At 44.9% G+C, this 13735-nt stretch overlaps 1 protein-coding gene across 5 annotated transcripts in view; it reads right to left on the bottom strand.

Moving 5' to 3' along the window:
- FUT8 (fucosyltransferase 8) overlaps positions 1 to 13735 on the bottom strand; it is a 270218-nt gene that overhangs the window by 140458 nt on the left and 116025 nt on the right. For 2 of the 5 annotated variants that reach the window (XM_024210895.2, XM_024210897.2), the window contains exon 4: positions 11214 to 11284. The exons of 2 other annotated variants lie outside the window; for them this stretch is intronic. The gene's annotated coding sequence lies outside the window, so the exon portion shown is untranslated. Of the gene's footprint in view, positions 1 to 11208; positions 11285 to 13735 lie in introns of all 5 variants that reach the window. One more of the 5 variants, XM_024210899.2, reaches the window with a different exon arrangement.

The raw sequence follows: 13735 nt of genomic DNA, 5'->3' as shown, positions 1-13735 counted from the left end.
TGCCTATATTTCAAAATTTGTAGTATGCTTCCGGGTGACACCCTCAGATAGTTTGGCATCAGCACTGCCAAGCCTGCTTGATGGCCCATTCAGGACCATCAGCTATACAACTGACCCATTGAGAGAAGGCAAGGGATACATCTTTTGACTTAGCAAGGCATGCAGGGGCATGCCTATGGACAGAACTCTAAGGTTTCCAAGCCATGTGCTGGGCAGCTTGGGTTTGGAACAGAGGAAATCAAGCTGCATAGCAAAAGACTATGAAAGGCAACTGCATCTTCTGCTTTTTGTATTCATTCTTGCTTCTTACTTCTGGAGTAACCTTTCTACAAATGAAGCTCTGAACAAAGGACTCAATGACCCATCCAAGTTATGGATGTGTTCCAGAGGGACTGATTGGGGAGTTTGATCAGTGTTACCCACTAGTCTTGGGAGTATCTGCTCTCCATTTTGCAGCCTGCCCTGACCTTGGCATTTCCAATGAGGGCACACCAGGCCACACAGTCATCATGCTATCTGACATTATTTGGACACAGGGGGATTGAATACGTGAGAGAACTGCATCGAAAGCTGGACTGTGTTCTCTCAGCTCTAGGAGGTTGATATGCACCCTGGCCTCCAAAGCTGCCAGAAGATGGAGCAAGGATAGAGTCACTGACTGGAACAACCCATTAGGAGCCAGTCATCGAGATACAGAAAAATTGTATGGCCCTGAAATCTCATCTGGGCCCTCACTACTGAGAAGACCTTCATGAAGATCCTGGGTGCTAGGCTGAATGGGAGTACTTTGAATGGATAGTGTTATTGTCCTACCATAAACCTGAGGAACTTTCTGTGGGACAGATGAATATCCACAAGAATATAAGCATCTTGCATGTCAAGAGCCATGAACCAAATTCCCTCCTGTAGGGAAGGGATCCTTGATGCCAACATAACCATTCGGAATTTTGATTTGCAAATAAAAACATTTAATTGCTGAAGGTCAAAAATGGGTCTCCATCCTCTATTTTTCTTGGGGACTATGAAATATGGAGAGTGGAACTCTTTCCTTTGGTGCTGATTTGGCACTTGTTCTATGACCCCTTGTTGGAGGAGAGAATCTCCCCACTGACAAAGAATCTCCCCGCTAGAGCAGTCCCTGAAGAGAGGCTGAGAATTTTATAGAATAGCCACAGTGGATGATTAATAGTACCCACTTGAGGTGGTAGTAGATGATGGCATCAATAGGGGTAGGCGGTTCTTGATCGTCACAGGAAAAATCTCCTGGATAGTGGATGGGGCTGGATAGTTGTAGTTGTGGTAAAGGCAGCTGTATATCTAGGCCTTTGTATACTGTGACATTAGCATGGTGGCTGGAATGATCGCTGGCAGTATGATGGTTGGGGAGGCAGTCTTGGCTTGTACGCCTGTTTATGGTGGTTTTGGAACTGAGATTTAAATGCTGAGACAGCAGAGAGTTGGTCTAAAGACTTTCAATGAGTGTAGAGACTCATCAGTCTTCTTGTTAAGACCAGATGAGGATGATGAAACATCCATCGGTACCTGTGGATCCAGTTCAATCACTCCTGCCTCATACTCCGATGGAGCCGGTAGGTGTTGCGTGAGGGAGGTATGGTGGGATTCCTGGATGGATCCAGGATGTCTAGTGTAGGGATCCTATGGTCACCAACAGAGCCAATATGAAGGGTCAACTGGCTGAGGTGTGATGGGGCACACCCTCACTCTGCTGGAAGACAGACTAACAAGCTCTTCTGGGCTCATTCAGCCCTAAAAAGGCAAACCTCTAAGGCTTGCTCTGCCTGGAAGGGTGGAGCTTAAAAAAGGGAAGGGTCACAGGATCACCTACCACAGGAAGGATCAGTGAACAAGACAACTGCTACACCTCAGAAACAGATCAGCCATGATGAAGACAGTCGCAGGACTCACCGTCCTGGAAACTGCATGGACCAGCTGTCAGGCAGAGTGCCCCAAAGAGGAGGGCCTGGAGGTAGACCCTAATTAAATACTGTAGAGCAGCTGCTAAGCCAAGCCCTAAAAGACGGACCCCCAGAAAGACTTCCTCAGAGACAGGCCACCTTTGCCTTTATTTTCTTTTACAGTAAGTCTCATTTCTTGCAAAGGGAAGACAGAGAAAAGGACCTCTTTTTTGTTTGTCTTTTTTGGAGAACCTCTAGTGTGCTACAAACAGGGGGAGGACTTTATAAACAACTTGGATTGTCATCTGGTAGAATCACAGAACCACAGGGTTAGATGGGACCGCAAGGGTCTTCTAGTCTAACTCCCTGTCAAGATGCAGGATTTGTTGGGTCTAAACTATCAAAACCAGATGGCTATCCAGCCTCCTTTTGAAAGCCTCCAGTGCAGGAGCTTCCACAACCTCCCAAGGCAGTCTGTTCCATTGCCCTACTGTTCTTACAGTTATGAAGCTTTGCCTGAGATTTAATCTAAATCTGCTATGCTGCAGTTTCAAGCCATTGCCTCTTGTCCTGCCCACTTTGAGGCAAGAGAGAGAACTTTTCTTAGGGTTGCCAATTTTAGTTGGACGTATTCCTGGAGATCTCATCACACAACATAATCTTTAATTAAAGATTAATCTTTCATTCCTGGAGACTCCAGGCCAATCCTGGAGGGTTAGCAACCCTAACTTTTCTCCATCTTTTTTATGGCAGCCTTTCAAGTATTTGAACATCATTATCATGTCATCGTCCCCCCTCATGTCCCCTTTTCCAAACTAAACATATCCAATTCCTTCAGCTTTTGCTCACATGGCTTGCATTCCATCCCTTTTATTATCTTTGCCACTTGCCTCTGGATCCTTTTGATACACTGGTGACCAAAACTGAATACAGTACTCCAGCTGAGGCCTCACCAGTGCTGAGTAGAGCAGTACTATCACCTCCGATGACTTGCATGTTAGGCCTCTGTTAATGCAACCTAAAATTGCATTTGCTTTTTTTGCAACCGCATCACATTGTTGACTCATGTGGAGGTTATGATCCTCCACAACTCCAGATCCTCTGCAACAGAGATGCCTGTGTTTGAGGCCATAGTGCTTATAGTGCAGCTGCCAAGTCTCCGCAGGTGCATAGTCAAGTAAAATAATGGCTTTTCTAAATTGTCAAAAATGTAAAATGTGGATCCTGAAACTACTGTAACATCAGCAAAATCCCCAAAACATTATTTCATCAAACAATCTATACATGAGAGAGGAACGATGGTTTTGCTGTGAAGGAACTGGACTGGGACTGAGAAGAGATAAATTCAATTACGCAGTTATACCATGGACTTCCTAGGATACCTTAGGCAAGCCACATAAGGCCAGAGTTTAAAAAGTGCTCAGCACTCACAAATGGGGACAAATCTTTGGAGGAATTCAGCATGTTGTGTGCTGGGCTCTTGAAAATCTGCCCATAAATGTCACAGGCAGAGCTGCTGCATGCTGACCACGTTTGAAAATCTGGTCCTTATTTTACATACCTAAATGGGAGCAGAGCTCTTTGGAAAATCCAGGCCCACTTGTGCATGCTAAGTGCTTGAAAGCTTGGCTTTGATTTGGTGAAATCCCAGCTCTCTCTATGCCTCAGTGCCCCCTCTGTCAAATGAGGTTAATATTTCCTCTTTTTCACTCATAGAAATGTAGGACTGGAAGGAACCTTGATAGATTATCTAGTCCTGTCCCCTGCATTGAGGCAGTACTATTATCTAGACCAGGGGTCGGCAACCTTTCAGAAGTGGTGTGCCGAGTCTTCATTTATTCACTTTAATTTAAGGATTCGGGTGCCGGTAATATATTTTAACGTTTTTTAGAAGGTCTCTCTCTCTAAGTCTATATATAATATAACTAAACTACTGTTGTATGTAAAGTAAACAAGGTTTTCAAAATGTTTAAGAAGCTTCATTTAAAATTAAATTAAAATGCTGAACTTAAGCTGCTGACCTGCTCAGCCCGCTGCCAGCCTGGGGTTCTGTTCTGGGCTGAGCGGGGCCGGGGGCCGGGACCCCAGACCAGCGGCGGGCTGAGCGGGGCCGGAACCCCAGACCAGCCAGGGTCCCGGCTGCCAGCCACGCTCAGCCCGCTGCCAGTCTGGGGTTCTGGCTGCCGGCCCCTTGCCAGCTGGGATCCCAGCCGCCGGCCCCGCTCAGCCTGCTGCCAACCTGGTGCTCAGGGTGGGGGGTGCAAGAGTCAGGGCATGGGGTGTGGGGGGGCTGGGTATGTGTGGGGAATGCAGGAGTCAGGGCAGGGGGTATGGGGAGTGCAGGAGTCAGGGCAGAGGGCTGGGGGCAAGTGAGGGGGTGCAGGAGTCAGGGCATGGGGGGGCTGGGTATGTGTGGAGGGTGCAGGAGTCAGGGATGGGGTCGTGGGGGGAAGCAGGGAGCTGGGGTGCAAGGGGGGTGCAGGGGTCAGGGCAGAGGGCTGGGTGGGCTGGGATTAGGGGTGTGCTCCCAGCCCCCTGCGCGGCTCACGGCAGGGGGCTGGAGGGATATGCTCCGCTCCTATCCCCCTTCCCCCTGCCTCTTCTCTGCCTCCTTACCGGTCTGAGCAGCGAGGGCGCTGGGGCTGCTCTTCTCCCCTCTCTTGCAAGGGCCATCGGCGGCAGGGAGGGAGAGGAGGCGGGGCTCGACGCAGCACGCTGGAGGAAGAGGTGGGGGAGGGGGAAGCTTGGCTGCCGGCGGAGCCTGACCTACAGCAGCAGCCGTCAGGACCAAGCTTGCTTCTGCCCCCTGCCCCCGCCAGAGAGAGCGGTGGGGGGGAGCAGAGAAGAGCAGGCTGGGTCGGGCAGGATTTTTAATGGCACGCTGCTGCCAGCCGGGGTCCTGCTCAACCCGCTGCCTCACCATTAAAAATCGGCTCGTGTGCCATCTTTGGCACACATGCCATAGGTTGCCAACCCCTGATCTAGACCATCCCTGACAGGTGTTTGTCTAACCTGTTCTTAAAAACTTCCAATGACTGAGATTCCACAACCTTCCTAGGCAATTTGTTTCGGTGCTTAACTATCCTTACAGTTAGGAAGTTTTTCCTAAAGTCTAACTTAAATCTCCCTCTACAGGCGACAATTTAAGCCCGTAATTCTTGTCCTGTCCTCAGTGGTTAAGGGGAGCAACTTTTTAACATACTTGAAGATTGTTATCATGCTCCCCCTCAGTCTTCTCTTCTCCAGACTAAACAAACCCAGTTTTTTCAATCTTTCCTCCTAGGTGATGTTTTCTAGACCTTTAATCATTTTAGTTGCTCTCCTCTTGACTTTCTCCAATTTGTCCATATCTTTCTCAAAGTGTGGTGCCCAAAACTGGACACAATACTCCAACTGAGGTCTTATCAGTGCTGAGTAGAGTGGAAGACTTACTTCTTGTGTCTTGGTTACAACACTCATGCTAATACATTCTAGAATGATGTTCACCTTTTTTGTGCGTAACAGTATTACATTGTTCACTCATATTTCGTTTCTGATCCACTATTACCCCCAGGTTCTTTTGTGCAGTACTCCTTCAAGGTAATCATTTTCCATTTTGTATTTGTGCAGTTGACTATTCCTTCGTAAGTGTAATGCTTTACATTTGTCTTTATTGAATTTCATCCTATTTATTTCAGACCATTTCTCCAGTTTGTCAACATCGTTTTGAATTCTAATCTTGACCTCCAAATCACTTGCAATTCCTCCCAACTTGATATCGTCCGCAAACTTTACAAGTGCTCTCTATACGCCATTATCCAAACATTTATGAAGACGTTGAATATAATCGGCCCCAGGACAAATCCCTGAAGGACCCCACTCAATATGCCCTTCCAGCTTGACTGTGAACCATTGATAACTACTCTCTGAGTACAGTTTTCCAACCAGTTGTACACCTACCTTATAGTAGATTTGTCTAGGATATTTTTCGCTAGTTTGTTTATGAGAAGGTCATGGGAGACAGTTTCAAAAGCCTTACTAAAGTTGAGATATAACACATGTACTGCTTCCCCACTACCCACAAAGTTTGTTACCCTGTCAAAGAAGGATATTAGGTTGATTTGACAGGATTTGTTCTAGACAAATGCACATTGACTGTTACTTACCACTTCACTTTCTTCTAAGTGCTTACAAATGTATTTATTATTTGCTCCACTATCTTTCTGGGTACCGAAGTTAAGCTGACGGGTCTATAATTTCATGGCTTGTCCTTATTGCCCTTTTTATGATAGGTACTATACTTGCCTTTTTCCAGTCCTCTGGGATCTTGCCTGTCCTCCACAAGTTCTCAAAGATAATTGCTAATGGCTCAGAGATCTCTTCAGCCAGTTCCTTAAGTATTCTAGGATATATTTCATCAGGCCCTGATGACTTGAAGACTTCTAACTTGTCTAAGTAATTTTTTACTTTTTCTCTTTCTGTTTTAGGCCATGTCTATATGCACAGCATTTCAGCAGCACACCTGTACCGGTAGAGCTGTGCCACTGCAGCGTGTCTGGTGAAGACTCTCTATGCTGACGGGAGAGAGCTCTCCTGTCAGCATAAAAACTCACCTCCGTGAGCGACATAAGCTATGTCAGCGGGAGAAGTTCTCCTGCTGACATAGCCCTGTGCACACAAATGCCTGTGTCAGTGTAACTTATGTCACTCAGGGAGTGGAATATTCATACGCTTTGCCAACATAGACTGTAATGTAAACGTAGCCTACCAGTCAGATCCTACCCCTGTTACACTGATGTTCATTATGTTACTCATTCAATCACTGCTAACTTTTTTGGTGAAAACTAAAATAAAAAAAGGCATTTTACAATTCAGTCATTGCTGTGTTTTCTGTTATTGTTTCTCACTCCTCAATGAGTAATGGACCTATCCTGTCCTTGGTCTTCCTCTTGCTTCTCATGTATTGGTAAAATGCTTTTCTTGTTACTCTTTATATCCCTAGCTAGTTTAATCTTGTTTTGTGGCTTGGCCTTTCCTCTAGATCCTACTGTAATACAATAATAATGTCAAAGATTCCTTCCTTTAACATAAACAGACTAACTGAAATGCATGAGACTATTGTATATATTTTCCTTTAGTTTGCTATTTTATATGCATCATCTCTATACATTTCAAATGCTGTGAAATGGAGAGGTTACTTACATGCACTATAACTGGACTTTGAGATGTTTTGTCCCTGTGGGTGCTCCACTTTGCACATCCAAGCACTTTCAATCCGAGATTTTCGGTAGAGTACCTACTGGGTCCATGCCTGCGCCCTATATATCCTTTTACTCCAATCAGAGGGCCTATGGGGAAGACTGACTCATCACCACTCCAGTTCCTTCTCAGCTATGAAACCCAACCAAGGCAAGGACTCCAAAGAAGAGGGTAAGGGGGAAGAGCAGTAAAGCACCCACTGGGACAAAACACTTTGAAGAACTCTAGTTACTGTACAGATAAGTAACCTCTCCTTCTTCTTTAGGTAGCAATCCCTATGGAAGCTCCACTTTAAGTGATTCCCAAGTGGTGTCCCAAAGACAGAGGTGGGTGCTGAGGAGATGGCTCAAATACCGATTGGAGAACAGCCGCACCAAAGGCTGCATCTCCACTGGGAAAAAGTGTACACAGACAACTAGGTGGCAGCTTTACATAGGTCTGACATGGGTATGTGTTTTAAGCAGAGCAATAGAGGTACCCTAGTGGAATGGGAAGTCACCTTTGCTGGGGAGGCACTCCAGAAGTTTCATAACATGTCAACACACTTACACACACACACACACACACACACACACACACACACACACACACACTTTCATAGTCTGAGTGGAAAGAGGTGCTCCCCTCATCTTGTCTGCAAGAAAGTGAGCCTAGAAAAGGCTCTGAAGAGCATGGTCTTTTTGAGGTAGAATGCAAGGGCTCTTCTCAGCTCCTGAGTATGAAAAATAGCTTCTTGTCTTGAAGTGTGAGGTTTTGGGGAAACCACTAGCAACTGAATGCCCTGACTGACGTGGAAGTCCAAGGAGATCTTGGACAGGAAATGAGGTTGGGGACATAGAATCATCCTGTCCCGGTTACATACCATGTGGGGTAGATCTATCACAAATTTCCCAAACTCCCCTACCCTTCTGGCCACGTGATGGAGAACAGAATAGCTTGATGGTTCCTCAATACATTGAGAACTAGATTAAGGTCCCATGGTGGAGTGGGCTCTCTGATGTGAGGAAGGTTGGTCAATCCCTTAATGAACCTTGAAGTGAATACTGAAGCGTGCATGACTACTGAAAGCCCTTCAACTGATAGGTGAAAGGCTGTAATGGCAGCCAGTTGGACTTTGATAGAGCTGAGTGACAAGCCCAGAGTTTAATTCAGCATGTTTTCAAGTATGTGGATGATGTGTGACTCCAAGGGAGAAAATGCCGACTGGATGTTCCAGCAATGAAATCTCTTCCACTTTTAGGGTAAGACTTTCTCTTGGAAGGTTTACAACTGTTCAACAGCATATTCTGTACTTCAAAAGAACAATCCTTTTCTACACCCAAGAGCCGTCAAGGAGCCAGGCCTTGAGATATAGCAAGGAGAGATTGAGGTGAATTATTGTGCCCGATTCTTGGGCCAGTAGGTCTACTGTCAAAGTGAGAAAGGTGGATGCAGACACAAGGAAATCAGATCCAGGAACCATATTGTGCCTCAACCAGGCTGGTTCTATGAGGATAATTACCAATTTTTCTTGCTTTAGTTTGTTCAGGACCCTGAGGAGCAGTGGCGTTGGGGGACGGGCATATAGCAGAATTTGACATCAAAATTTTAGGAAGGCTTCTCCCAAAAAGAGTTGCAACTGTGACTTCCTCCTCAAGCAAAATCAGCAGCATTTTATGTTGGATGGTGTCCCAAAGAGTCTATCTCTAGGAAGCCCCAGGTGAGAAAAATCTTCAGTAGCATAGGATCACACTTCCCATTTTTGATCCTGACAGAAATGTCTGCTCAGCATGTCTGTTATAGCGTTGTGCAGACCTAACAGATATGCCACTAAGATGTTTATTTGGTGGGTTATACACTAGTTCCAAAGTTTTATTGCCTCTGCATACAAGGATTGGGATCTTGCTTCTTGTCAGCCCTCTTGCAAGTAGGTGGGATAATGGCCCATGTTTTCCATATTGCTTGGACTAGTGACAGCAGGAGGTCATTTATAGGTAAGGCTATCTTGCTTTGGGGAGAGGTGCGTAGGTTATCTACCAAAACATATTATGGTTCTTGCACCTCTTCCAAGGGGATCTGTAAGGATTCAACTACCTTCTTCATGAGTTCTTGGAAGAAATTCAAGTCATCCTCACAGGAGGAGGGAGGGAACATAACTGCTTCATCTGGCAAGGAAGGGGTCTTTGATAGCAGGGCCTCCTCCACTCTCAGCTCTTGTTCTTCTAAAAGATCCTTTTGAGGAGGGGTTCTGGGGTACCAGTGGTTGCCACTTTTGGGGGATCCTCTTACATGAGGGCATCCTATAGAACAGGCCTCTGTACAGGACCCAGGGATTACAGAAGGCCCAATAAACTTGCCTAAAGGCCTTAAAGGCAACATAAAGGAAGGGAGAGGGGCCCCAAGGTGCTCCTACTATGAAGGTTGTTGGATCAGTTGTCAACTGGTATCTGGGGTCTCCTCCTTAGGATACATTTCAGGAGAGGGAGGTTCAAACAGAAAGGTAATGGAATCTTGGCTGGAGATCTCGGAGTTCAAGGAGATATTTTTTCCTGTTTCTAGTGAGGGGGGCAGAAGTGTTGGTACCAGTGACTGTGTTGTGTTGGTGGTTGAGTTGGTACTGGCAGAAGTGTCTTCATCTAAGTTTACGGCAGCACTGAAGGGTACATTGGAACCAGCAGAAAATCCCTCTTGATCCTTCTCGGTAGAGGAGATTTAGGTTTTTCTGACAATCTACTTGAGAGAGGAATCTAATCAGTACTACTGAGATAGGATACTGAGTGATTGCAATGCATCTGACAGTACTGAGGCTGGTACAGCTGGATCCATACAATCCTTATGTTCATGACATACAGAACCATGTGCCTGGGTCAAAGGCTATTTCTTCAAGGAGTCCCTGTGTTTGGAGGACTGCAAGGAGAGTACCAACGTTGGTACCAAATGAGGCTGTTTGCCAAGAGACTTCTCAGTGTCCGATATGTTGGAGGTCTTCACTGATGTGGTGGGATCTCAGTACTGGAGGAGTTAGAAGTATCAGCAGTATCTATACCAGGACATGAAGTCTCCTTGCTTCCTGACTTTTGCAGCAACTTCTCCCTCCTCTTAGGTTCTCTATCATGGGATCTAGTTCTTTCCTTCTTAAAGAGCTTTGAAGTCTTTGAAGCTGTTCCCTGGACAGCTCATTGGAGCTGAAGCTGTGGGACTATCTGAGACTGTGGTTGCAGCTAAAATATCCATCACTGAGAGGAAAATACTTATTACAGGTCTGGCAGGATTTAAAGCCTGGGGTTTGGGGCATACAAAGAGAGAGGCTGCACACACACAGAGGCCAAAGTGGGAGAGGGGAGGAGGTCCTGACCCCGAAAACAGCAAAGGGGGAGGGAACCCCAAAAGCACTAAGCGTGTGTGTGTAATTAATAAAAACAATAAATAAAATACATTTAAATAAAATAAAAAGATTAAAAACAAGTGAGCTAACTAAGCTTGAAACTAACAGACACCAGAACACTCCATCTCTAACTGCAGGTGAAGGTAAGAAGGGAAGCAATAGATCCACCCTCCCCTATATGCCCCTCGGATCAGAGCACAAGGATACACAGGGCGCAGATGCAAACCACACAGACATTACTACCAAAAATCTCTGATCGGAAGAACACAGGCTCATGCACACCTAAAGTGGAGCACTTACAGGGACCACTACTCGAAAAAGCCAAACTTAGACTTGTTTCAGCTAATATCAGTATTAATTTTATATGCCATGGAAGTTATACTACATGCTTGACATTTAAAACCCAGTTTTGGATGAATGCACATTGTTTTGCAACTAAACAAAAAAATCCATAAAACTTCAGAATGTACAAGACAACATGCAGCAAATGCATTCTTCTATTTGGGGCTATTAAAATTAAAAACCTCCATCAAGAGGTAACACTTAAACGGTTTCATAGTTCTGTTTTATTATATAGAGTAGTCATGTAAACTATGGTTTCATTATAAAACTAAGGTTTTCATAATAAAGCATGCAGAAATCTAACTGAACACATTAAAATTAAGAAAGTCTACAAAAATATGATCTTACATTACCCTTTCATGGTTGGAGATATAATTTTGTGTGCATCATTTTATGGTGAACTGCCAAAATGCACGCAAGCTGACTGAAATGGAAGGGATAGACAACCACAGAAAAAATGGTAATTATTTTTTATGCATGGACTCTTTCCTAAACTAGAATACAATCCTAAATACCACCAGCCTGCTTCAGTGGGTGGGGAAACTTGATGGGGCCAGTAGCGAAAGGGGGACAGTCCCAGCAGGAAGGAAGGGAGAAACTCACTAAGTGACACTAGGTAGTTCCTCCCCGGGAGTCTCTGGCACCCACTGGCCAGCTGAGGGAGTTGGGTGCTGATTAGCCAGCATGCCCCAGCTCCCAGGATTTAACCAAGTGTAGCCTCTTTCAGCTCTGTTCCAGCAGCAGATTTAAAGTTTAATAAAGTTGAGGTCTGCAACTTAACAACATACATGTGTCTGCCCCCATTTTGCTGCTGTGCCCACATCAAATCACCTTATTCAGGAATGAAAGGGCCCAAAGCAGCTGAAAAGCTGTCTCTGGTGTGCAAGCAGTGGGAGGGGAAGAGATGGAAGGGAATGTGGAGGAACAGAACAGGGGGGCCTCCTTTCCGATAGCCAAAGTTCTGGGCCAAGAGGCCCCAAAACACCTCCAACAGAAGGCTGTCATAATGGTGACCTTTGTGCAGAGTAGAGAAGGCCTAAAAGCCTGAACAATACTGCTCAAATCAATTCTTGGCCAAATCCCAGTTAGAAGTAGTGACAGAGGAGGGAAGAAAAATTACAAAGTCTGTTGGAGGCTAAAGAAGCTGCTTTAGAAATATAATAACCGCAAGGCTTTAGAAATATAATGTAAGTTGCTCAATATTAAGAAATTGTTTTGCAGAAAGTTAATCACCCTAGCTGCTGCTATTGACCCAAGCTAGGGCCGAGCACCACCCCTGCGGAAACCACCAAGCGCCCCTCTACACCCACCTCTCGGAAATTAAGAAAGTAGGCAAGGGGAGGAGGGAGGACTAACCCCAACCCCAGCCCCTTAGCCCGTGATCAGCTCGTGCTCACCCCAAACCCAGCCTGTGATTTGCCCCCGAGCTCGTGTTCACCCCATGCCCAGCTTATGGTTGGTCCCTAATTTCTTAACTCATGACGTACTGTTTGTACCTTGCTTGTGGTTTGATGGAATAAAAAGCCCGTGTGTGTAGGGCTCAGTGTGCTAGCTTTCGAGCTGCACCCCAGTGCGCACTGGTATGTATGTCAATAAACTGGCCTCAGGCTTGAGTCTGTGAACTAAAATCACTGCGTGGGTGATTCTTTCCACGACAGGAAAGAGTGGTGGAGACTAAACAAAGCAGGACCACATATCTCCAAGTGTTCCAAGTGAGCAATAACTGTTTCCATTTAACCACAAATCCACATAGGAGAGGAGTAACAGACATTTACTCTATTCTTCAGATTATATTCAGCAACAGTTTAGCACTGCTAGGCTTCCCGTGTCTGTGTGGCAGGAGATGGGGTATGTCCAACAATAATTATTCTCTACCCTCCTCTCCATGACCAAAACCCTTTTACTTGCAGGATCAGCATTAGGACTTAGATACTTTACTAATTTTTACATTTCTACAATTGCACCCACAACATGCATCTCTAGGGTTGTTGTTGTTTTGTGGGGGAGGTGGTTAATTCAAATGTACAAAAATGTATGTCAATTATATCCTAAAGAGTTCTTCTGCTCTCAAGCAGGCGCTATATTGCTTTTATACTATGTCCTAGAGGTAAACAAATCTGGACTCTGGCAGACCAACATAAAAATTGAATTTCAGAATTACGGGTACTCTACAAAGAACTCCTTGCCCTGAGCCTCAGATGTTCTGATCTAGAAACTGAGTGCAGCAAGGATACATCAACTGTTCTCAGCTGTTGTGATGGTGCACAGAAAGTGATGTGATTTTTAATAGGTTAGGTTCAAACCATGTACAGCATTTTAATAGAAACACTTTGAATTGCCCATTGTGGTGAACAGAAGGTAAACAATATAGAAAGGGTTTCAGAGTGGTAGCCGTGTTAGTCTGTATCAGCAAAAACAATGAGGTGTCCTTGTGGCATCTTAGAGACTAACAAATTTATTTGGGCATAAGCTTTTGTGCACTAAAACCCACTTCATCAGGAAGCTGGCATCTGTAAGGGAGTAGTAGCAGGCATGGCAAAGATTTTACACTCAGACTAATTCACTAATCACAAGGTTTAAAAAAAAAAAGGCAAATAATGTAGTTTCCCTGTACTGGATATTTTTCAAAGTATTTGGTGGACACTATTCATATACATCATTAAACCAAAAGCAACACCAATATTTGTAACAGCTTTTTTAAGAGTCTAACATTCAGTATTAAAGGAAACATATGAAAAATATACATACAATTTAATTTGACTACACTATTCTATTCCTTGAGAAAGAGGAGGAAAATTGCTTTCCTTTAACTGTGCTTCTTTGAAAAGGAATAGCTATTTACCCTTCAGTAACTGTGATTCTTCTAGATGTGCTA

Source organism: Terrapene carolina, unplaced genomic scaffold, assembly GCF_002925995.2.
Source record: "Terrapene carolina triunguis isolate 2854851 unplaced genomic scaffold, T_m_triunguis-2.0 Scaffold96, whole genome shotgun sequence".
NCBI classification, from domain to species: Eukaryota; Metazoa; Chordata; order Testudines; family Emydidae; genus Terrapene; species Terrapene triunguis.
This window is presented reverse-complemented; position numbering and strand designations above follow the sequence as displayed.